This window comes from Oenanthe melanoleuca, chromosome 2 (assembly GCF_029582105.1).
Source record: "Oenanthe melanoleuca isolate GR-GAL-2019-014 chromosome 2, OMel1.0, whole genome shotgun sequence".
Taxonomy (NCBI): Eukaryota; Metazoa; Chordata; class Aves; order Passeriformes; family Muscicapidae; genus Oenanthe; species Oenanthe melanoleuca.
Window position 1 is genome coordinate 37,530,375 of NC_079335.1, and position 23,441 is coordinate 37,553,815.

Here is a 23,441-nt window from a genome sequence, read left to right on the forward strand (position 1 = left end):
AAGTCAAGTGGATTGCAGAATTTTTACCTTAAACCACTTTCATAATTTCTCCACAAGTGCTGCTTTGTCTGGAAAGATCATCACAAAGGCTCCTTAAGGCACAAGGCTCTCAGCAGGCTAACTTGACAGAAATTGCACTTCCTACACAAGTTAAGTGACCTTTATTGACAAGAAATATTAGGACACTTTGGGGGTTTAAAAGGCTCTGAAAGCAAATTAAAGATTCCAGCTGAGCAGAAGACAGCTTAGAAGGGAGATTAATGCTAACCCTGTTTTCATACACTTAAAAATTACACAGACAAACCCCACATCTATACAGAAATAAAAGTTTTAATCTAACTATATCAAAGGCAACACAAGTATTAAAAACTTATGTAGACTACTTAAGGACTTAAGTTTCAAGGGAGATTACATTTAAAGAAGTACAAGTCACCTCAGGTGACAGCTTATGTGAAATAAGGAAATCCCTCATGATTCCAAAACTATGCTAAAATCATGCTAGATGCAATGGGGACTGAAACAAAATTACACTTAGTATGGTTTTTCTCTTTGAGAAGGAAAAATGCAATTACTTTTTTTGAGGCTGTATCAGTTCTGCATTAGTAACTGGGCCACCTGACTTCTCCCACAAGTGTAAAAAATTGAAATAAACCAGTAGTAAAAATTAACCTCATCCACCTAGTTCTTAAGTCTTAGCTTCTTATTCTCTAAATGCAATAACAATTCCATTTTGAACACAAAACTCAAATGGAGTCCCCAAAGGCATCACAGCTGGGTTTCTCCCCTCTTTACAAAAACACTCAGAGGTTCCAAATCTCTCCATAGCAGAGCAAGGGCACTGTGGAGTAGTGCAAGGTAAAGAGCCAGGTTTTGATTAGTACTTCTGGCTGAAAGAAACCAAACATAGAAAAATCTCCAGAAGTCACACCTCTGTCACAGTGCTCTACATAAAAACCCCTGGTGCAAGTCTACCTTGGTGGAACTTCAGTTGTTTCATCACACTGGGCTTGGTGGGACAGAATCCTCAAACTGGCAGGCTTCAGGAAGAGACATCCTAAAAACAGAGCCCATCCAACACCTCCACACTTCATGAAAACTCCTTTCCAGCTGTGAGGAAAAGCAGGAAACTCACACCCTGGTACATGCTGAAGGCACTATTGCTAACCCCATTTAGAAGGTTTATATCAAGTTCCTAAAGAAAACCCAGTAAACTTCCAAGTAAACTCCTTCCATGTAAATGCTGCAAGCAGCTGAACAGGAACTTCTGGCAATTGCATTGTCTCTTCCCTTGGAGTTTGGAAGGGCAGAACCATGTGAAAGAGCACCAGTCACACTGCTGGCAGCACTGAGCCAACCTCTGACTCACAGGGCAGCTTCTCCTACAGGCAGGTCCCACTTTTACTGAAGAATGTCTCATCAGGCATGTGGACATTTCCAGATATATCATGAAAAGGAAATTAAAAGCAAGTTTCATGCTTTAAAATATGAAGAGGGCTTTTTCTTGCTCCAGATGGCCTAAGAGCCCTTGAAATTGAAAAATCACAAGAAACATGAGCAATATAAATTTGGGAAGAAAAGGGGCTGGGGCACAGAGAGAAGAAGGGATGATTAAAAGCACAGAGGCAAGGAGGCAAAGAAGAGCAGGAAAGGGAGACTGGAGCTGTCAGTGCAAACCCATTCATTCTTCCTGCATGTTTGTGATACCTGACAACTTCACCATCAGTGGATACCTCTAAATGATTTTCAAAAGACAACTGCACTGACCCAGGAAAGTAATCTATTCAAGTGTAAAAGCCATAACTGCTAAACTAAAATGAATGGTACAGTTCATAAGGATTAAAGGGTTTATCAGATTAATTTTTGAAAACTCAACAGCAAAAAAAGACAGTTCCAAACTTTCTAGTGGCTGTGATTGAAACTGGTATGGTAAACATGGAGCTAAGCAAGCTCTCAGAACCAGATTTTGGCTTCTTTCATCTTCAAAACAGATTTTATTATTACTGTCGTTATTTTTGCAAGTGCATTTCTAAGAAGTTATTTCAAGACCTCTGAACTAGCAGGAAAAATTAAATCCCACACCATATTTGACCATGAAGAGTTGGAAGAGAGAACTTGGCATTGCCATTTACTTAAACAAAAATCTAAATGCTTATGGGAAGATAATGTTTTCTTCAACTTTATATATAAAGCCTCAAGCCTGAATAATTTGTCATTTATCATGGCCAAGATATAAACAAAGAAAATGTCTTCAACCCAAACAACACAGTGGTCATCATTTAAAGAAGGGGGAAATTGACTTTAATGTGGGTTGAAAAGAAGAAAGAAAATGTGTCAGTACTATAAGGCAAGATTCATGACTTTGAAGGGACATGATGAAGAACTGTGCAAGTGTCTCCTTTTCCCCACAAAGTACCCAATTCATGCTCCAAGGGATGCTCACAGACAGCTTCCTCCAACACTACCCCCCTGGACCATCTACATGCCAAGAGACTCCATGTAATTTTAGCAGTCAGCCCTATCCAGCTTTCTAGTTTTCCAGAACACCGTAAGACAGCCAGACACAGCTGTGGACTGCAGAAATAGGGCTGAATACCAGCAAAGCCATAATTATGCACATGAAGGACTCAAAAAGTACTTGAAAAAAATCCAAAGTATTGAGTACTATATATAGATACATAAACTCAGACCAGTTTGCCTGTGTTTACTGCTTAATTTGGAGCTACCTTTTAAAGAAAGAAGAGTCTAGCTGAGAGTGAACCTCCCTCTTCTGACCCAGAGCCTTTTGCTCTCTGCTTTCTCTCCTCCAGATCTCCTGGACAATTCGTGCCCACTTATATTCAATGTGCACCAGAACAAAGATGCAATTATGTGTAAGTAGTGCCCAAGAGAAATCATCTACTAAAAATAAATCTTTCTTTAAAGCAATTTTATCCAGCTTTTTTTTTTTTTTACTATACAGATATAGCATATTTATGGGGAAGGGGAAAAAAACACCTCAATGACTACACAAAGCATGTGTGGCCTGTATGAAATGGCATTAGGATACTTAAAAAAAAAAAAAAAATATATATATATATATAAACATTCTACTTCTCCCTTTTCCATCTCTGATATTCTCCAGCTTGTTCTAGTATGTTTACACTGGAGATAGAAACAAGTAGATGTATACATACCTGTACATATGTACACTCATACCTAGGATATACTGAGCTATAAAATGTTACATATAAGGATTGAAGAATTAATATAAAAAAAAAAATAACTTGCCTAGAGTTGCAAGGCCTGCTTGGTCTGCTGTTTGGGGAGTTCTAGTAACAGAATCACAGAACAGCTGGGGCTGGAAGGCACCTCTGGAGCCTGCCTAGTTTAAGCCCTTGCTGACAGCAGGGCTGCCTAGAACAGGCTGCCCAGGACCACATCCCAGTTGGGTTATGAAAATCTCCAAGGATGAAGACTTCACCACCTCTTGGGGTAACCTGTGCCAGCATTTGATCATCCTCAGAGTATAAAAGGGCTTGCCTACATTTAAATGGAATTGCCTGTATTTCAGTTTGTGCCTATTGCTTCCTGTTTCTATTGTTCCTGTCATGGGAAACCACTGGGAAGGCTCCATGTTCTTTACTCCCTCCATCAGGTACTGATACACACTTGATGCCTTGGGTTTTAGCTTTTCTATTTTTCAGATTCACAGCTGCTTGGTGTGTAAGAAAGCTGTTGCTCCTGAAACAACTGTAAAAACAGACTGATGCAGACAAAAACATGCTTTAAATGATTCCTCTCCTGTACCTGAAGAACATGTGCATGAACATGCCTGTTCATGATAATCACTATATTTCTCTGCATGATACCCAACTGTATAAGACACTACTACTGTTAGATATTTATTACTGTTAATTATTGTTTATTAATGTTACTTAATTACTTACCTATTATTAGATATTTACTGTTAGATATGTACTGTTCTTAGATACATATCCATTGTTAGATATTTATCTACTATTAGATATTTGTCTGTTGTTAGTTACTTACTATTATTAGATATTTGTCTGCTGTTAAACACCTATTATTAGTAGATATTTAGAATAGACACTTGACAAGGTAAAAGCCTCATTAAGACTCTAAAGAGGGGAAATGATGCCTTGGGTTTTAGCTTTTATAGTTTTCAGATTCTTTGCTGCTTGGTGTGTAACTCAAACTTTGTGTTAGGTGTTAGTAAGGTCTCTTCACAGGGTAGTTAGACAAAACAATCCCTTCCCAGCTTGAGAATCAAGGACAAGGTACCCAAAAAAGCATAAACAATGGTAAAGTGAAAGGGGTAAACCAGGGGGTTGAGACTTCATAATCTGGGGCTGTGGTTGGACAATTAATCCCAAAATGTAGATGAACCAAAACTTATAAAACCGTAAGTCATGACTAGGAACCATCTTGGATTTGATTTGGGTGTAGCCCCAGTTGGGCTCTGCACTGCCCAAAGTGCATCCTTTCAATAAATACCTATTTTATTCTTTTTGCTCTGTCTAGTCTCTGTTCCAGGTCAGCCTTTCCAGGCACCACACTGACAATTTCATAATTAATTTTAGTGAAAAGCAGATGGGAAAAAAAAAAAGCTCCGTGTAGGATCCTAATGCTTCCAGGGCTATTTTTCACAAAGCCAGAAGTAAGAGTAGTTATAAAAAAAAATCAGTGATAATTCAACACCAGATGGATTTAGTATCTGCAATGTTTTCTAAGAATGGATGTGTTTTAAGAGTTAGTTATAGACATGCTTTTGTTGCAAATTTAGGCTTCAGAGTTGCAAATTTAGGCTTCAGTACTTCACACTGAAATAAAATATGAAAGTATAAGTTGCTTTGAAGCATAAGGAAAGAGGAAATACTTGCAAAAACTCTGTCTCTTTAGGGAGGTCAAAATCAGATAGTAAAAAAGCAGTTTTCCTACACATGCCATAGTCCTCATCAAGTCACACTGCAGATGAAGAACCCAAATCCTGTATAGTTTAGCACAGGATATGAGCATAACCTGCTTGGCTGTTTTTCTGTGAGAATTTAATGAAGTCAGTCTGAAAAACCTCCTCCCAGAGGACAGCCTGTGGCAGGATCCTTTAGGCACCCAGTGCAGCCAACATGCCTAGTGCCAGCAAAAGAAGAAGAGCAAAATAAATGTGACTTTAAGGCAGTTAAGTACCCACACATCTTGGAGCCCTGCAGGCACCAGCCAAGCTGTCAAAATTCAGATCAGTAATGTGCTGCAACTGTGTGAGACACCTCCTGAGAGCAGGAGGAGCAGAAGCAGCTCCTTGGGTCAAGCTCTTGCAGAAACACAGCTGTGGTGAGAGGTACCTGCATGAAGGCATGAAAGGAGCCCTGTCTGCAGAAAGTGGTCACAAAGCTCATAAATCACTGGAGAAAGGCCTGATCTAGAGATGACAGGAAGATGAACGGAGATGCTTGCTTTCAGTAAAGAGGTAACTGGCTGAGAGAAAAAAAGCAGATATGCCAGACTTGAAAAGGTCAGGGGCACAATTTGTATTTGTCAGAATGAGCTTTCCAAGCAGGAGTCAAGGACATCTTGCTCCAACAAATAAATACATAATAACTTAAAACATCAAACATCTTTGGTAAGAGATCTTACATTCTTCACCTGTGTGCTGTCCTTGGGAACCTCTGCATAAGTGATATTTTTGGATATTATTGTGGTTTAACTTGAGTCAGCAGCCACTTGCTCACTCTCCCAAACAGCAGGATCAGGGAGAGAATAGGAAGGGTAAAAGCTAGAAAACTCATGGGTGGAGATAAGGACAGTTAAACAGGGAAAAGAAACCAAGGAATGACTTTACTGCTTCCATGGGCAGGCAGGTGTTCAGCCAGGTCCTGGGAGAGCAGGGCCCCATCACATAGCAGTGACTTGGGAAGACAAACACCATCACCCCAAATATCCACCCTTCCTCCTCCTTCCCCCAGATTTATATACTGAATGTGATGCCACATGGTCTGGAATATCCCTTTGGTGACTGAGGTCACCTGTCCTGGCTGTGCCTCCTCCCACCCTCCCATGCACACCCTCTTCCCTCACCAGCATGAGAAGCAGGAAAGGCCATGGGTCTGTGCAAGCCCTGCTGGGTGATAATAAAAACATCTCTATGCTATCAGCCTGTGCAGCACAAATCCAAAACACTGCCCCATACAGCCAATGGGAAGAAATTCAACTACCCCAGCTGAAAACAGTGCAGATATCCACCTCCCAAAAACAGGGAGGTGGCTATAAAGAGGTCAAAGAGCCCAAGGTTGAAAGACAGGTAGAAACTGAAGGGTAGAAAGAGGGAAAAAGTGGGGAAAAAAGAAGAGTGGATTTAAATGGGAAAATAGAACAGACAAATTTTGAAAGGTGGTGGCAGCAAGGAGAGAACTGTGGTGAAGAGAAACAAGAAGCACCAAAACACTGGAGGATGATTACATCATCATATTTGGAGGTCCTCTTCTGCTGCACATCCTATGGTACCCGTGTTTCACAGAAAAGTTACAGCAATTGCACAGCCCCTGCCAGACTTTACCCAATCCCTGAAGAGCTAGAGGCCAAAATAGCAACTTCTGCATTCCACAATATGGTGAAGGAAAACAGGAGACACCACATGGCACAGAACCATGGATTACAGTAAGGCTGATGTAACAGCACTGGAAGAGGAAGGGATAATTTATCATGTCCTTCATACATCTTCTGACTAGACTGCTGTTGTAATGCCACAGTAGAAATACAAAGCTGCACACTCATTTCCAGATGACTGCAATGCCCAAAATACCCAATGACAATTATGACATTGAGACAGAAGGAAATCATCCTTACCCTGGGAAGTTTGTACTGTAAGCGCTTACACAGACAGGAATAGTTACACTGATCTTATATTTTCACTCTTTGTAAAGACATTTGCAGGGATGGTTTATAATCCTAAAGCACAGACTGTTCAGTCTACCTTGAAACTCCACAGTTTGTGGTCACATAAAAGATAATTCATCTTTATTGTCTCCATTTCTCCCTTCCACTCTAGCATTTTTCTGCCTAGATTATACAGGCAGGAAACATTTTGGCACAGCCACTGTATCATATTGTGCTTTTGTATTATAGGCCAGCGCACCACATTGTATTAACATCTCTCCTTCAATAACATTATATACAAAACCAGACATTAAAAAAACAACTTATATCCAGGGATGCTAAATGACCCTAAATAGATGAAAGATCTAAAGGTTCACAAACTTGTGAAAATGTGCATACCATTACAAATCTAGATATCCACATTTCTCTCCAGTTAAAAAGCACTAATAACATGTACAATGTTCTGACACATTGCACTACTTTATTACAGCATTGTTTCTATATACTTCCAAATCAGGAAGTAGAACAACCTTTGGTTTAGTCTACCAACTTTCACAATGTTAAGTTCTCATAAAGAATAAGCAAGAATTTAAGATCCTTCTTGGCCATTAATTGGGGTTTTTGTACTACACGCATTCAGGAAGGTATGGATGATACAGTAAAATTACTCCACAATACCCAACAGATAAGTAGCTAGATAAGCAGATGGCCACAGGATCATCATCAATGTATATATTGTTTCAATTAATAAACCAATATACTACAGAAGCATGCAACAGGTACACAACAGGGCACAAACCCAAATAACATCTGTTATGGAATGGACAATTAATGTCTAAAAATAACATTTTTACAAAGTGAGGATCAGGGTTGGAAGCTCCAGGTGCTTCATGGAAAGATGCAGCAAATATTTGTGCCTACAGGTGGCCAAAGCACATTCATGAAAGACAACATGAAATTAAAACAGGAATCTCATTACCAGGATTATGCAGACAATAGCATCCAGGATTACCATTTGCTGGCTGTACTCTGCATTTAATCTAGCAAGTCACACTTAATTCTGCAGGTAATACATTTAAGAACAATTTAAATTAATCATAACAGGAGATTAAGTGTAAAAAAAATTAATATCCGTTTTGCTTTTAATTCACTATACCATTGTGAGAACTGCAAAAAAGAGCCACTTTCACTTCCTGCTCTATCAAACACAACTCTGCTCTTAACACTGCAAATGCCTAACACACAGCTGCCTAAAGCAAGACAGATTTCATTCATCCAGTTTCTAAATCTACATGCTTAGTCCTCAGGGTAATTTGTGCCAGGCAAAGAGTCTTGCAGGAGAGGAAGGGAGGACAGGGCAGATGATCCCCGCCACAAGTTCTCCTGTACCCAAGTCCCAGGGCACAGGAGGACACAGGAACTGGAGCAACAGCTGTGTGCATACAAGGAACATTTTGGACCCCACCAAACAGTGCTGCTGCATCACTGTGGGAGCAGTGTCACAACAATAAGGCCTTCCCCAGCTGATGCATACTGTGCTGAGCCCACAGAGAGAATCTCCTCTGAGGGGGCTCATCTTGCACCTCACCCAGCCCAAAAGTCTTCAGATTATAAAAATGAAATGACCTTCACTCAACAAAATACAGAAAACAGGCTATTGATTTCCTGTGAACTCTCAGAGTGTTATAATAAGCATTTATAGATGTGCTATTGAATGTCTCAACCATTTAAGCAGACAGTCATTTCATCAGCAAAGTAATAACTGGAGTTAGTTCCAAAAACAGATGAAAAGCAAAAAGGAGCTTTAGGGCACAATGTCACTTTTGTCATCCTAATATAAACCTATATGCATATATCACTGGCTGCTACTCAACTTAAAAACTGTAAGGCATGTAAGTACAAATCCTGCAAAATAAACACTGTGGTAATACTTTAAATCCTTACAACTTTTTCTGGAGTATCTCTTTCACTGCTAACAGGCTACCAAAAAAAAAAATGCATTAACCTTAAGTATCATTTTTCCCCTTTAGACTTGGTAAGGGTTTAAGTAATACCAAATTCACTTATATGCACAGCAGTAAAAGGACATAATATCTTAATAGGGAAGAGCTAGTGCAGCACAGTTTATTACAGCCACTCAGTTTACTGCATATATCCCATCTCCAGCCAGCAGCCAAATCTGGTGTTTCTAACATAACTCTTCCAAGAGCATTTCTATTGGATTATGATGAGAATACTGGTATGACATGGAAGTGTTTTCTACACAAACATATGCTATATTTATATGGCAGAAAATATATATGTGTTTATCCATGTTTACCAGCATATATAAATTAAACACTTGAGATCTTGATTTTCACAACCTGCTTTTGTGCCTTTACCATGCATATGTATATACACATACATACTGTGTTCTTGTTGGGAAAGAAAAGTTTCCTTTTCACATAACAAAGGACTTGGGAGATTTACTACAAGGCAACCCATCAGAAATGAGAACAGTTCACATAGGCACATAACAAACATGCTACACATACATCTCCTAACAAAAGAGTAATTAAAATCTTCAACATCAAGAAACTCACTGACAAAGCTTGAATACAAAATCTCATTGATAATAATCTGAAGTGTACTAAATTTCCTGGAGCAATACACTGGTTATAGTTAAAATATGCTTATAGCAACAAGGATGTCAACTTTTTAGAGAGTAATTCACACGAACTGTTGCTTCAATTTGTTTTCTTAGTTTAGGAGAAGAAAAATGAGGTTGTAACAAAATGAAGCAATAACAAAGTAACATATTACTTGCTGTTAAGCTATTGCAATGTTAAATCACAGTGTCGCCAGTTCTAGGTTAAAGTTTTCTTGTGATGCTTGCACATATCATCACAGCTCTTTCTGGAGCAAAGACATCCACACCTGAATAGCTGCTGGAGCATCGTTTCAGCTCCAGTGGGTGGTGGCATCCACCACCAAAAATATGATAACTCTTACAGTATTTCTCCAGACATAGTTTTTGTTGCTTACAAATAATAATAGCCTAATACATGAAGTAGAAAATATCAGCCTCTCCTCTCTTGGAAACCCATTTGTCTGGATATGGTAAACATGATTCAGCTGAGGATATTTCTACATTTCATTATTACTAACATTGATTTCAGTTACTCCTCCATGGGATGCTGTTTCAAAGGTTATAAAAACATAGATAAATTACCTAAGGTAAGCCTCTGTTTAAAAAGGCAGAAGGCATAAATCAGCTTAGAACATCTTTAAAACACTTTTGGTTGGTAACTGGGGGCAATGAGGGAATATGAAACAGCTCAAAAACAACATGCCTTCACATCTTGAGTCCTCCCTGTACAAGCTTAACTGTCACAATGCAAAAATGGCATTTTCCAAGGCTGCCTAAAAGAAAACAACTTCAAAACCAGCTCCTGGAATATGGAAAAACAACTTGCTCTTGACTAAAATAGATGCCAAGTTAACTTAGTCACTAGCAAAACTTCAAACTGTTATGTGCCAGCTGTGATTAAACCGCCCAAATACTCTTCTGTTTGAATATACAATCACAAATAATAAAGAATGTGTCTTTGCTGTAAATGTAAATTACTGCCATGTAAAGCTGGTAAATGAATAAATGCTCACATTTGAGGATATCTACTCATAAGGTAACACAGTTTAACACCAAATACTTGAAAAGGGAACAACCTAAATTTTACTTTGGTTTATACAGTAGAAAAAACCTCTTCAAGGATAAGCACAGAGGGAAGAATGAAGACTAATACCAAAATAGCTCCTGCTCCTAACACCTTTCTGATCCTGGCTGAGACAATCTACCGTACCTCGGACGCATGGTGGCAGCCAGCCAGCCAGATGACTGGTGACTTAATACACAAGTTCATGTGGGCTCTGGAGTCTGACACACACAAGGGCATTAACTGAAGTCTCACCAGTCAGCCTTAATAACCAAAACTCATCAAATGAGTCATGACTACATTATGGGACTGATTTTTAATACTTTATGCTTGCTTTCTTTTGTTCTGAACGGCTTTCACTGTAGAATGGTCTCATTAAATATGCATGCTTTTTATAGGAAAAGTTGTGATCAATTGATGCGTAGGTCAAGTATGAAAAAAACTTAAGTGAGATGACGCTATGATAAATACTGTAATAGTCTCAGAATCACAGATTAAAAGATTGGCATAAATATATCTTGTTTCTTTCTACTGCTGAAGGCAGTTCTCACAATAAACAAGGCTTTGGGCCAAAATTCAGCCTTTGAGAACAACAAATACATATAAAATACATGTATGTGCAAGCAAAGGTTATATTGAAATCTACCAGGCTGAATAGCTTCAGTTTCATTTTGAAAGCCACTTAAAATAAAAGCCAGTAGATGAAACAAAGAATCCACCCAAACATGAAGGCTCCAGCATCTTTGTTGAAAGAACAATAGCATAATACTCCTCATCCCTCTACCTTGTTGCAAGAGAGCCATCAAAATAGTTATTGCTGTGATTATATTAAAGAATACTTCACAAAATTATTCTTTAAATTGATCAATATTTACAGATTTATCTTCATATGCTAGTAGTTTTAAATGCTCTAATTCAATTGCTCGGCAGAAAACATTCCAACAAAAAATATTTCTATTAGCATAACAAAAGGCAACCAGTAAAATCACTCTCATGCACAGGCTCAAGATTTCAAATGAAAGCAATATTCTTGTATAAATGCACTCTATTTTTGAACCGAGCCCACTCTAACGATACATTTTGTAATCTGATGGCTCTCCCACCGGAGTATACGTGATATTAACGAAAGCAAGATCAAATTAAACAGATGACATGATTAACAGTATTCATTTCATGCATGACTGTTTTACCGGAGAGATAAAGACCTGAAAGTAATTACCACCAAGTGCAACTCCTCCACTGACCTCTCTGCTCCCAGCTAGCAGTCCTTAAGTACTGATGCTTTGCAACAAAGCCCAGCGCCTTTCATCCGCGGGCTTCCTCTTAGCTGCGAGCCGAGCACCTCTGCCTTGCACGCAGGCAGCACCTCCGTATCTATGTCTGTAATGCAGCATAAAGATTGCTGGGGAAACCTATCGAAGGGGCAGGCAGCAACCCCGCCGCCAATAAGCGGGAGGCACATGCAGAATCCAGCACATGCTCGCTGAGGCTCGCAGGCTGGCACCGCTGTCAGCAGGCTGCTAATCTAATTATAGCCCTTGCCGAGCGCGGGGCTGGGGCGCAGCCCGGCACATCGCACCTCGCACTGCCGCGCCCCCGCAGAGCCCTGCCTCTGAAAACAGGGATGTGCCTAGGTGTGCCCTTTGAGAGGCTGACCGCTCGGAGTTTGCCAGGTCTGTTCCGAGGAGACACAATGAAGCCGCTGGTTCTGCCAGCAGGAATTGTTGTTCGGAGTGTAGGCATTGCCAGCGGCACGCAGAGCGGATCCCGGGCTCTGTGCAGCCTACAGCGTGCACCTCAGATCAGCAAGGCACCACACGCATGCCTTCAGCCACAGCAGCCCTACAGAATTCAACAGGATCCCTTCTGCCCTTTACATTCCCCCGTGGGCAGACACCCAGATGATCAGAGGGCTTCTGTGAGCATTGGCACATAAAGTCCTAACTAAGCTTTCACGAGGCTAGGGTCCAAATGCCAAGGAAATTTTTGCCATTATGCAAAACAACTTAAGTCATTTGGAAAATCATGAACAAAGACTGCTTAGATGTATGGGGAACTAACACAACTAAGTTCTACATGCTTACTTACGCTTATTTAATAAATAAGTCAACAAAACAAAGGAATGTTATGATCCAAGAGAACATTGTGTACTTGAAGGATGCCAGGAGCTTTTACAACATCAGGTAAATAATTATGAAAAAAGATACAGATGCTTGTTTAGTCTTCCTTGGTAGTACACTTCGATTAATCATCACTCTGTTTAGCACAAACAGAAAAACACTCTTCAGATGTTTCCTGCTCCTACATGGTTCATATAATCACCTAAGCTCCACACTGACCAAAAGGTTTTCAAACAGCAGTGACAAGATGGAAATACACAGCCTGACTATCAAAAAAACCAGTTGTGGTGCCAACTCTCTCTTATGAGATACAGTACATTTTTCATGACTGATATTACAAAATACCATAACGCTACAGCATTATACACATACAAACTACAATGCATTTTTAAGATGCTTCACTAAGTTATACATAAACCATATCCATAAACATTACACTAGCAAGATCTTGAGCCCCACTGCAATAATGAATTCCACCGTGCCCACACTGGCATTTTTTCTAATTCTTAATTCTTATCAACAGCACCACACAGTAACAGGCACAATCCAAGAACATGATATTAAAGGCTGTCTATAAACACTTTCTAGCTATTGTACTTACTTCAGTACAAAAATTATTATTTGGTACTATATAAAATTCTACTAGTGGAACAAGATCTCAATGTAGCAATAGTGCAAGACCACATTTACTGGCAATAGGTAAATAGCTATAGCTTTCTTAATCTGCCAGTAAAAATTGCTCATAAAGAGTTGCTCTTTGCTAGAAGTAGACTTCATTAATATAAGACTAATATTCTCAAAGCTATACATGCCTAGAAATAAAAAATATATGCAAAGATAGTGACATTTTGCTCCTTGATTCAATGTTCTGTCAATATTAAGTTCTGTGTTTCAATAAAAGAAGGCTGTTTTAAGTCTTCCCTTTTAGATTACATCATCTAAGAAGCTCATCAATTTTTATAAACTGTGCTTCTTTAAAATACTGTGGAATATTCCAAGTTTCTCTGCCATACTGCTTGAAACCAGGAAACTATGTATTTAATGAAGAAAGGCAGGAGAAGCAGTTATACAGGGCTTAAAAACTTAATTGGAAGAGTTCAAGAGGCATGTGAAAGGGATGCACAACGATTTGATGATCAGATCCAAAATGTTGTTTTTCTAACAACATTTTTCTAAAGGTAGCAGTAGGGGAATAAGACCAATAAAAGTCTTTACCCTAGTCCTCTGATTATTGGGAATGCTCACATTTGCTAAGCAAAAGAAAAGATGAACAAACACAAACAAGAAATAAAGTCAAAGAGACTCAAATAATTGCTTTAATCTAATCCCCATCCGCAAACCACCAAGGCATGTACGAGACTTGAAAAAATGACCAAAAAACCTGAAACAGGAATTCACCAGGCTTCAGCTGCTATGGGACTCTCAGTTTTGGCTCTCTCCCATGCAACCTGCTAAGCCTGTATGTGTGTCCCCCTCTGCCCAGCAGCTCCAAGCCCTTGATGCTTCACCCTGTTCAGCTCCAGCAGGCTCCCCAGCAGCCAGCCTCTGTCTCCTCCTACAGCTGCTGGCTCCAAGGGCACGTTCAGCCCCAGCCCCAGCAAGGGCTGCCCTGGCAGCACACTCTCAACACACCATTGCAGCAGGGTGTTTATCCCAGGAGTTGCTTTGTTTTTTAAAACACCACGGTAGCAGCTGCAAACCCACAAACAGCTGTAAAGGTGCATTTCAAGAAACACCTATTTGTCTCTGCAACAGAATCAGTACTCACTAAACCTGTGTTTAGCTGTGCAGATCAGGCAGAAGAGTGCCAAGGTGTGCCAGTATTTACAGTTGCTTTTAACCACTGATGATATGCTGGGTCAGGAAGGTATGGGGAACTGCACAGTGGGGCTAACATTCAGTCAGTGCTCACACAAGAACCCACATTTGGCCAATGCAGGTGGCTAGAACTCCATCTGAGGACAATGCAGAGCTCCACCAGCCTGTCCTGCTGCCCATGGTGATGGCACACGAGCACCTGGACAATGCACTGGACCTGTGACAGGACAGAGCCATCTAGAGATGTGCCAGCAAGAGGAGCCAAGAGAGGTTTCATAAGGACACAGCCACAGGAGACTCAAATCCCAGAGAACACAGGTTTCATGAGGACACAGCACAAGACACTCCAGCAAGCCTCTGTTGGAAATGAACAAATTGTGCAAGGTACACAAGTTGGCCAATACCGGGCAGACTTTCATCGAAAGCAGAAGCCTCTCCCTGGCACAAGCTCCCTGCCTGTGCTAAGCTGCAAGTTCCTGCTCCTCCACATGGAAACAGAAGGTCTCTACAACATTTTTAGCAGCTATAAGCAAGTCAGGCTTTCTCTAGCACAGCTCCTCGACAGAGGAATTTAAATTGAATCTTTCCAAAACCATATGGTCTGAGGCAGATGTCCATCACAGAGGGGAGGAGAGAGGAAAACCTATGAGGGAATGATGAATTCATCATATGACACAAAAACCAGCCTCCTACAGTGAAAACTGTCTAACTAGCACATCAATGAATTTTACACTTCATTTAGGCATATCCAAGTGAATTAACAAACAGATCACTATTTTGGGAACAAATAACTTTTTACAATATTATTATCACTTGTGTAAGTATTTCCATATCCAATTATTTTAATACAAGAATATCTTAAAAATTTCTGATGTGTCTTGCAACTGAACAGGTTTTACTCTGGACACCACTTAACCTTTGGCTTAAAAATGTATCAGATATTGCTTGCAAACTGCCACCTCAGTTACTTAATTAGATTTTGCAAAGTATAGTAAGCATATGGAACGAAAATGAGTTGAGCAAAATGGCTGGTGAATCAACATGCTGCATTCCTAAAGGCAATAGTGTGTATATTTCCAAGCTGTAGCCTTGAGAGGTTGAACTGAACCAATTACTCTAATGAATATTTTACTTGGCTTGATGCATTCATTAGACTTTTAGAAGTAAGTTAAACCATCGCATGGTTATGTTTACATAACAATAAAATCTTAAGATTTTTGGATGGTACTTCTGATATTCACACAATTTAAAAGATAAGGGGACAATTTTCTCTTCCACTAATTTTTTTGCATTCCAGTTTTCCTTCCCAAATAAATTTATCTAGCATTATTTTCTTTTTCTTTTGAAAACAACCTTTGATTTCACAATAGCTATCTGCTGAGCTCTTTCCTTTCCTAACAAGTATATGGGAAGTCTGCCAGCTGGTGGCAAACTCATCACTAGGCCCATCATTTAGGGAGGAAAATGAAACATGGGCGTAGCATTTGCTGTATAATCTTTTCTCTGGAAGTCACAAATGCCTTGGGGTTAGCACTCAGCATGAACAAACTTATTTTCATTTTGCACAGCACAGGGACATTTCCTGGATTGCCCCAATTTTGAGTGGCAAGCAAGCAGTTATCTATCCACAAGTGTGCATTTCTCAATGCTCTCAATCATGTTTTGAAGTTGGACAGAACCTGGAACTTCAAGCTTTTTTTCAAATGAGCTCATTATATCCATAAATGCCCCAGACAGAACTGCTCTGTAAGATTAATAACAGGCAGAGATGTCTCTATATTAATGCCAGAGACTTGCTGCAGGATGGCACTAAGGTTGATCCCTACAGATTATTTATTTTTATAGCATTCTTATTCACTCTTATCTCAGAATCATAGAAAAACCAAACAAAAACATCCTCCACACCCCCTTTCTAAAGAACACTACCATCCCTTGCCTCCACAGACCTACATCTAGCAGCACCTCACTGCAACCCAAGTGACTGAAATGATGACACCAGCCCAGCACTGCCACCTTGGAGAGCCAGGGGAGGAGCAGCTGTCAGTGAGCTGGGCTTCACCCTGCTGCTGGTGGATGTGGCATAAAAGATCTCAAGGGAAGCCTGCAAGAGCACCTGCACTTTGGACACAAAACCAGAATAACACAGTATTATTCTATTCTTAGGAACACACAAATCCCAAACAAATGGGCATGTAAAAGACTTCACATCACCCTGAAACATGCTTCCCTTTACATACCACTCAACACATCTCCATACCAATGCCAACTTTCCATTCCTCCTCAAGTTCCATCCATTTTTCCTTCAGTGCAAGGTTTTCTTTGCATCTATACCATATTTCAGCAGCCACTTCAAACTACATAAATATGCTTTGTGCCCTCTTGTATTTCCACCTTACTTATTTTTCCCCTCCCTTTCCCCACAGCAGCTGGCAGAGACACAGTATGAACTGTCCTTTTCAAAAGGTGTAACACCTGTCAGCACAACCAAGGCCAGTCAAGACCAAAGCATGTGTGCCTTGCAGCCACCATTTCTCAGCCTCTGGCTGACCAGCTAGACAGCCACAAAAGTTGGTGAACCACAGAAAGCGACCACACTGTTTACAATAAACACTGAAATAGCTTTAAACAGTGCATCCAGAACATGGATCCCATATAATTCATGACTGACTCACACAGAACCAATGATCATGACCCTAGCGAGTCAAAGGTTGGAAAATATATTACAGAAAAAGCAGCCTCTGCTTCCAAATGGTTGGGTGAGAAAGACACATTTGCAGGCAACAACAAACAGGTTTTAAAAAAAGCACAATTTAAAAAAACCCAACAAACAAAACCAACAACAAAAAACAAATCAAACAAAAAAAAAAAAAACACAACAACAAAAAAAAAACCACCATCTTACATCAGTCATGGGAAGTCCTAATACAAGGTATAATGGTAGCAAAAATTAGCTGCTCACAAGGACATAGGAGATTAAAACTACACTGGAACAAGCCACAAAAGGGCTTCATAAGTGGAGACACATTTTTGGTAGCTGCTTGTAGGAAACAGGGACCCTGAGAGTATCCCTTAAACCAGAAAGCTGACAGACAAGTACTGATTTCCCTAGTGGAAGAGCAGAAAAAAAAAAAAAGCTTGCAATATAGTAAGTAAACTTCCTGCACCTCCACATTATTAATCTTCATCACCCCTGCTGGCATTTTCTTCTTCTCTGTTTAGAAGCATGTTCACTATGATCACCTTGCTGAAATGGGTGACACAACCTGATGCTGAGTAAATCCAACTGAGATAAGATTGGCCTGGGAAAACCTTAAATAAAAGTCTTCCATTAGAGGACAGGTGTAATTTTTCAAAAATGCAGTGCTGCAAAGAGTGCAAAGGCTGAAAGATGAAGTATAGCATTCCTCCCTTTGAAGAAAAAACTCTGCCAGACCTGCTCACGTCTGTAATTAAGAATGTTATTTCCAATTCTGAGTAGAAAGAGCAGCTCCAAGGTTTTCTTTGATCTTCTGTGATGACAATGAAGACCCATCAGGCTCTCTAAACCCCACTGTTTTTTTATTCTTCAAAGACTGTTTTTCACTCTCTTACATCTCCCTATGTGAAAAGGTGTTTATGTTGAGCTGCAGGATGCAGCAACTAGAAAGCAAGCCAAGGTGCAACTGCTGGAACACGAAGTGGTTCTTTGCAGACACTAATGCATACAGGCACTTGCACAAAACCCTCCTTGCTGCCAGGCAGCTCCCTGGGAGCTCAGAGATTGCAAACCTTTGAGACTTCAAGTCTCCAGTCCACACCCATAATTCAGGGTTTCAGAGCCACTCTAAGATCTTATTACTTTACACCAGAATTGAAGATATTTAGCACAATGAATCCCAGAAGAAAACTATGCAATGGCTTTGGTTACCACAGAAATCAAGGCTAATGAGTTTGAAGACAGCCTATTAAGTGTCAATCCCTTTTAGCCAAAAGTAAAATAAATTTAGATTTTAATCTCAGTTAAGATTATAATTAAATTTCTAGAAATTGTGTCCATATAAAACCAGCAACTGTGACTCGCCATACTGGAACCCAGTCTCACGGTTTTCTTACAAGAAGCCAGAAGCATTTTGCTGGCACAGATGAAAAGCCTCTCCAGGAAGAAAGATTTAATTATTTAATAGAACAAGCCAAAAGCTCTTTTATGAAAGAGTCATCAGGACTCTTGTTCCATATAATGTTCCTGAAGAAAAGCATACTTTCATCTTGGACAGCTTATACACCTAGCAAGTTAAATTTTGCTGAGCTGATAAGATCCCCTTACCCTCCTTCCAAGAACTGCTTGATGCTTTTGTCCAATCCCCTAATGCAAAATGAGTACACAAGTCATAGAGAAGGGCTATAAAGACTTGGCACAAATGGAGACAAATGAGTGGCTATTCCTCAAGCAGAGTGGCTCCCACCCCTACCTTTCCATCCTTTTCTGAACATTTGAGCAGACACTTCCATCCCTGCACAGTGCTCCAACTAAGGTGAAAGGGAAAGTGATGATCCTACCAAAATCAGCATGGGATCTACGAAGTGCTCTGAAAAATACAGGAAACATGCACTAGGGGAATTCTGCCACATTCTGGGGACACATTACTTACTGTTCAGCCTTTTCAAACCTTCCTTGTGCAAAATAGCAGGCCTTTTCTTCATCTTCCTTTCCCAGTCCTGGGAGGAAAAAAAAGGTGCCAAATTTCCCAGAAGCACGTGTCTGCATGGCACAGTATCCTCACATAAGTCACCACTTGTAATACCACTGGTGTCAATAATCAGAATTTCTTCAGGTGGCAATTCTCATGAAGTGCCCAAAACAGATGGAACCTTTCAGACCTTTGTCCCAGATGCAACTCCACTGCACTTCCAGAACAAGTCTCAAAAGCACAAGCATTAGAATTTTCAGTTTTAAATTAAGCAAATTGCAAGCACATAACAACCTTCATCTCACAGGCACTGTAATTTAACACTGCTTACACATCACGTTAGTGGGCATTTATTAATTTGCCAAGAATTTATATCAACATAAGATTAGGAAAAATCAGGGTAATGGTTACAGGCCTGAACCTAGTCTTCATTGTAAATTCACATACAGTTTGTGAGCACCAACAGACAGCAAGTATAGCTCAGCTCTCAGCTTTTCTAATAATGTATCCAGTGAAGCTCAGTGCATTTTTGAGACCCCTGATTTCCCACTACATCAAGTGGTTGACTCTCAGCCCTGAGCCTTAAAGTCCTAAACATATCAGTGGTAGGAAGGGAAATCAATAATCCCATACAACATAACTTTAATGGCATAACAGGAGCCCTTTCTGTCCCTACAGAAAGTAGGCACAAACAGGAGAATAGAAGGTCAAAATGTGAGCACTCAAAACTAAGTGAAGTCAGAATTGGACCTTTCAGTCAGTCTCAAACATTTCTCTCCTGCACATTCTACAACAATGCAACCTTTACTGAAAGGAGACAAGAAAGTCTTTTCTTGAAGTCTGCCTTAACCAGGATTTATAGAAGAAGCTGCTCCAAGAGTAATCCTCAAATAAAACAGACACTGATATTTTCAAAGCAAATTCCAGTAGTCTGTAGTCAAAACATAAGCAGCATAACCACAGTAAAAGGGCTGCTAGAAAAATGAAACATTAGCAAGTTTCAGAGTTGCCTAAGTGTTTAACACAGACTTCACCATTGGCATTATTTGTATTCTATAACAGAAACTGCATAACTATGAGAAATGGCATAACTTAAAAAATGTCATAATTTCTATACTCAGTTGGACTGCTGCTGGCAATCCCACCATATCCCCTCACTAGCACAAATATTCCTATTTGGAAGGACTGAGTGGAACCAATGTGAATAACCCCACACATAATACTGAGTTTTCATGCTGATCAGTTCAACACACAGGCTGCAACATGTGCATGGCCAGTTGTAAAAATCGAATAATTTATCTGTCTTACAATATTCAAGCTGTTTGGGGTACATACAACTTCCCCATTTATATAATTCCATATCTGTTTCATTTAAAACAAACAAACAGATCTGACATAGTGATGTTGGGAAGAATTTAGAAGGCTGATTTTCCCTTGTGGTACTCCAGATATAATAAACTCTTGTGGCAAACTAGCACACTACATCAGGTAAAAGTAGCTTCTACTATTGTTTTGCATCACATCAATAAAATAAGAACAAAACCCGACCAAATTAGATGTACAATTTCTTAATTTTACACTCTATGTTAGAGCAAAGAACTATTTCAGAAGTCTGTATTCATTCAGAACTTGGGATTTAAATTGACTTTCACAGACCTAAGAGTGCATAAAGTCTGAAAATTGTCATGTTTTGCAGTATTCACATATTTTTTTGAGGTCTCTCGATACTTATTATTTCAATTCCCAAAACTAGTAGAAGAAAAAATTTGGAGTAAAATGAGAGGCTCCTTAAAGTCTGCCAAATTGTATCAAATATTAGAACATCTCACATGTCCCAACCCATGACACTCCTCCAGCCTTACTGCAGCTGAGTATGAGTTAATGTTCAGCAGAATTTATACAGGTAACTTCCTCAAGCAAATGAAAATACAAAACTAACTAACTGGGAATAAGTGAGCTGGCCTGGATATAAAAAAAAAATTAAGTCTAAAATCTGCAGAAGCTGCTGGTGGTGAAAGAGATGCATGTCTGCACTTGAGAAGTACACTATGTCAGAAAAAAGCCTAAACACAACAAAAACAAAGGAAAACAAACAAACAAAAAAAACCATGTGTCAAAGAAGAAAAAGGCAAGAAAAATACACATGAAAGGTATTAATAGGCAGAGAACTCCAGAAAACCAAGGATGCCTCCCAGGTGGCAATATATCTTTGCTCACCTCACCAACTTGCAAAGCCTGCTGCAGGCAGATCTACACAACTGGTGAGGAAAACAGCAGAATTGTCATTGTTGTATAGATTATTTGCATCTCACTATTACAAATCTCAGGGGAACTTACCAATAACTACTTTGAAAACAAAATTATCCAGGCAAGATCCTTCCCAGCAGCAACACAAGCAGCAGCTCATTCTTGCCAACTGTATTTCTTGTAGTGCAGACATAACTTTTTTTACAGACAGACAGATTTAATTTACATAGTCTGTGAGACAGTCAGATGGAAAAGGAGTATTGATCTCTTGCCTGAACCCCTGCCATTCAGCACTTTGATAGAATTAGCTAGAAGGGCTGAGCCCTTTACTGAAATACCACACTCTGCAGCACGCAGCAATTCCTTGGTGGTGGAGGAATGTAGCTAAAGCCAAGGTTGTGCTTTGGCAAAGACCAACCACCAAAAGGAAAGCACCTGCTGCAGGCAGCAGAGAGAAGACATCTCTTCTTAAACAGTGTCACCTCCAGCTGAAAAGTGCAGCCTGTTGGCAGGTGGGGTCAAGTTATGTTGTGTTTAAGGTACTGTGGAAGGAGACCAAGAACTTTTATCCTCTGTCTTGGCCATCCCAAGAGAAAGGTGCAGAGGCTGTATTCATGAGAACACTTGGGAACACTTCCCACATTGTTTTGGGTTTTTTGTTTTTCTAAACATTATTAAACTCACTGTAGCCTACCACTGAGAAAATGAAGATAAAAACAAGGATAAGAAGACAGAACAAAGCTAAAGATAGGTATAGTTACCTGATGCTTTAGATAACTGGTGAGTCATTTGAGTACTTGCCCTAGAATTAAAGCATTCAGAAATTAAAGGCTGCTGTCATGCAATCTATAAAAGAATGAAAGACTACACTATGTGCATATCCAGGCTACATCTCACTAATTCCTTCTGCCCCACCCCCTTTGCAAAAATTACCTGTATTTTTTGCCACAAGATAAATCAATTTCTTTCTTTATACAAAGTTCTTTAATACAAGGAGTACCATTAACTTGAAGAGACTCAAAATATTAATCTAATATAATATAGAGACAACATCATTTATAGGACACCTCCTGCTTCCCTTGACACTTTGATATTTAAAATGTTGACTGTGACTTAAATAGGTGAGTGCAGTAACTTAGTATAATCAAAAGCAATTGTCCAAGGAAATGTGATCTAATACTTGCAATTTAAAATTATCTTGCAATCTGAACTAGAGAATAAAGAAAACAGAGACATCATTCAGGTGAGTCAACATTTTCATTACAGGCTGCCTATTGCAGTGAAAAAAGTGAATGAGCATTGCAAAAGACATTCCTGTAGAAATGAGTTAAGATGCTACTTGAAACAGTCACAAAGTAAGCATTGTTTATATAGATTTATTCATTTCTTTGAACCTGTTCTTGTTAGTAGAACACAGAAACAGAAGAGAGATGACAAAAAGAAAACTCTACAGAAGACAAACCCCTACAGAAATAATACAGGCAACAGAAAATTTCATTTCAAACTGATGTGAATATAGCAAGCTTGGAAATAGAACTGATTACACTTTAATGCCAAACAGTTCCAAATTAAGACAACTTAACCCACACTGAGATTACTGGTTTTTGGCTGAGGCAATGTATCTTGCTATTTCTTTATCTGAGCAGCTCACTCTAGAGTGCTTCTGATCAAATATTGTTTATATGACACAGGAGAAAATATTTCACTCCTTTGAAAGCTTAGAGCACCTAACCTAGTAAAAATTACAAACTGTGGCTGCAGCAGGCAGCAGCAGTAAAAGAGACACAGTGATATTTTTTAACTTTTTTTTGCTAAACAGTATTAAACAGATCTATGCAAAAACATGTTCCTTTCTGGAAAATAATTTGCAGATCAGAAAACTATTTTGAAGATGTTGACATATTCAAATCAGGGAAGGCTGATTTAGCTTCCAAATTGTGCATTTATCTGGCACAAATATTTATACTTAAGTCTATTAAGAAGTCTGTTAATAAGAAACCTGCTAATTGTTGAGAGTAACAAGCTCT

General features: G+C 39.5%; 1 protein-coding gene across 2 annotated transcripts in view; it reads right to left on the reverse strand.

Annotated features, from left to right (window-relative positions):
* FAM110B (family with sequence similarity 110 member B) overlaps positions 1–23,441 on the reverse strand; it is a 108,441-nt gene that overhangs the window by 47,102 nt on the left and 37,898 nt on the right. The window contains exon 1 of one of the 2 annotated variants that reach the window (XM_056485309.1): positions 11,807–12,162. The exons of the other annotated variant lie outside the window; for it this stretch is intronic. The gene's annotated coding sequence lies outside the window, so the exon portion shown is untranslated. Of the gene's footprint in view, positions 1–11,806; positions 12,163–23,441 lie in introns of those variants that run through there. 2 annotated transcript variants of the gene reach the window in all.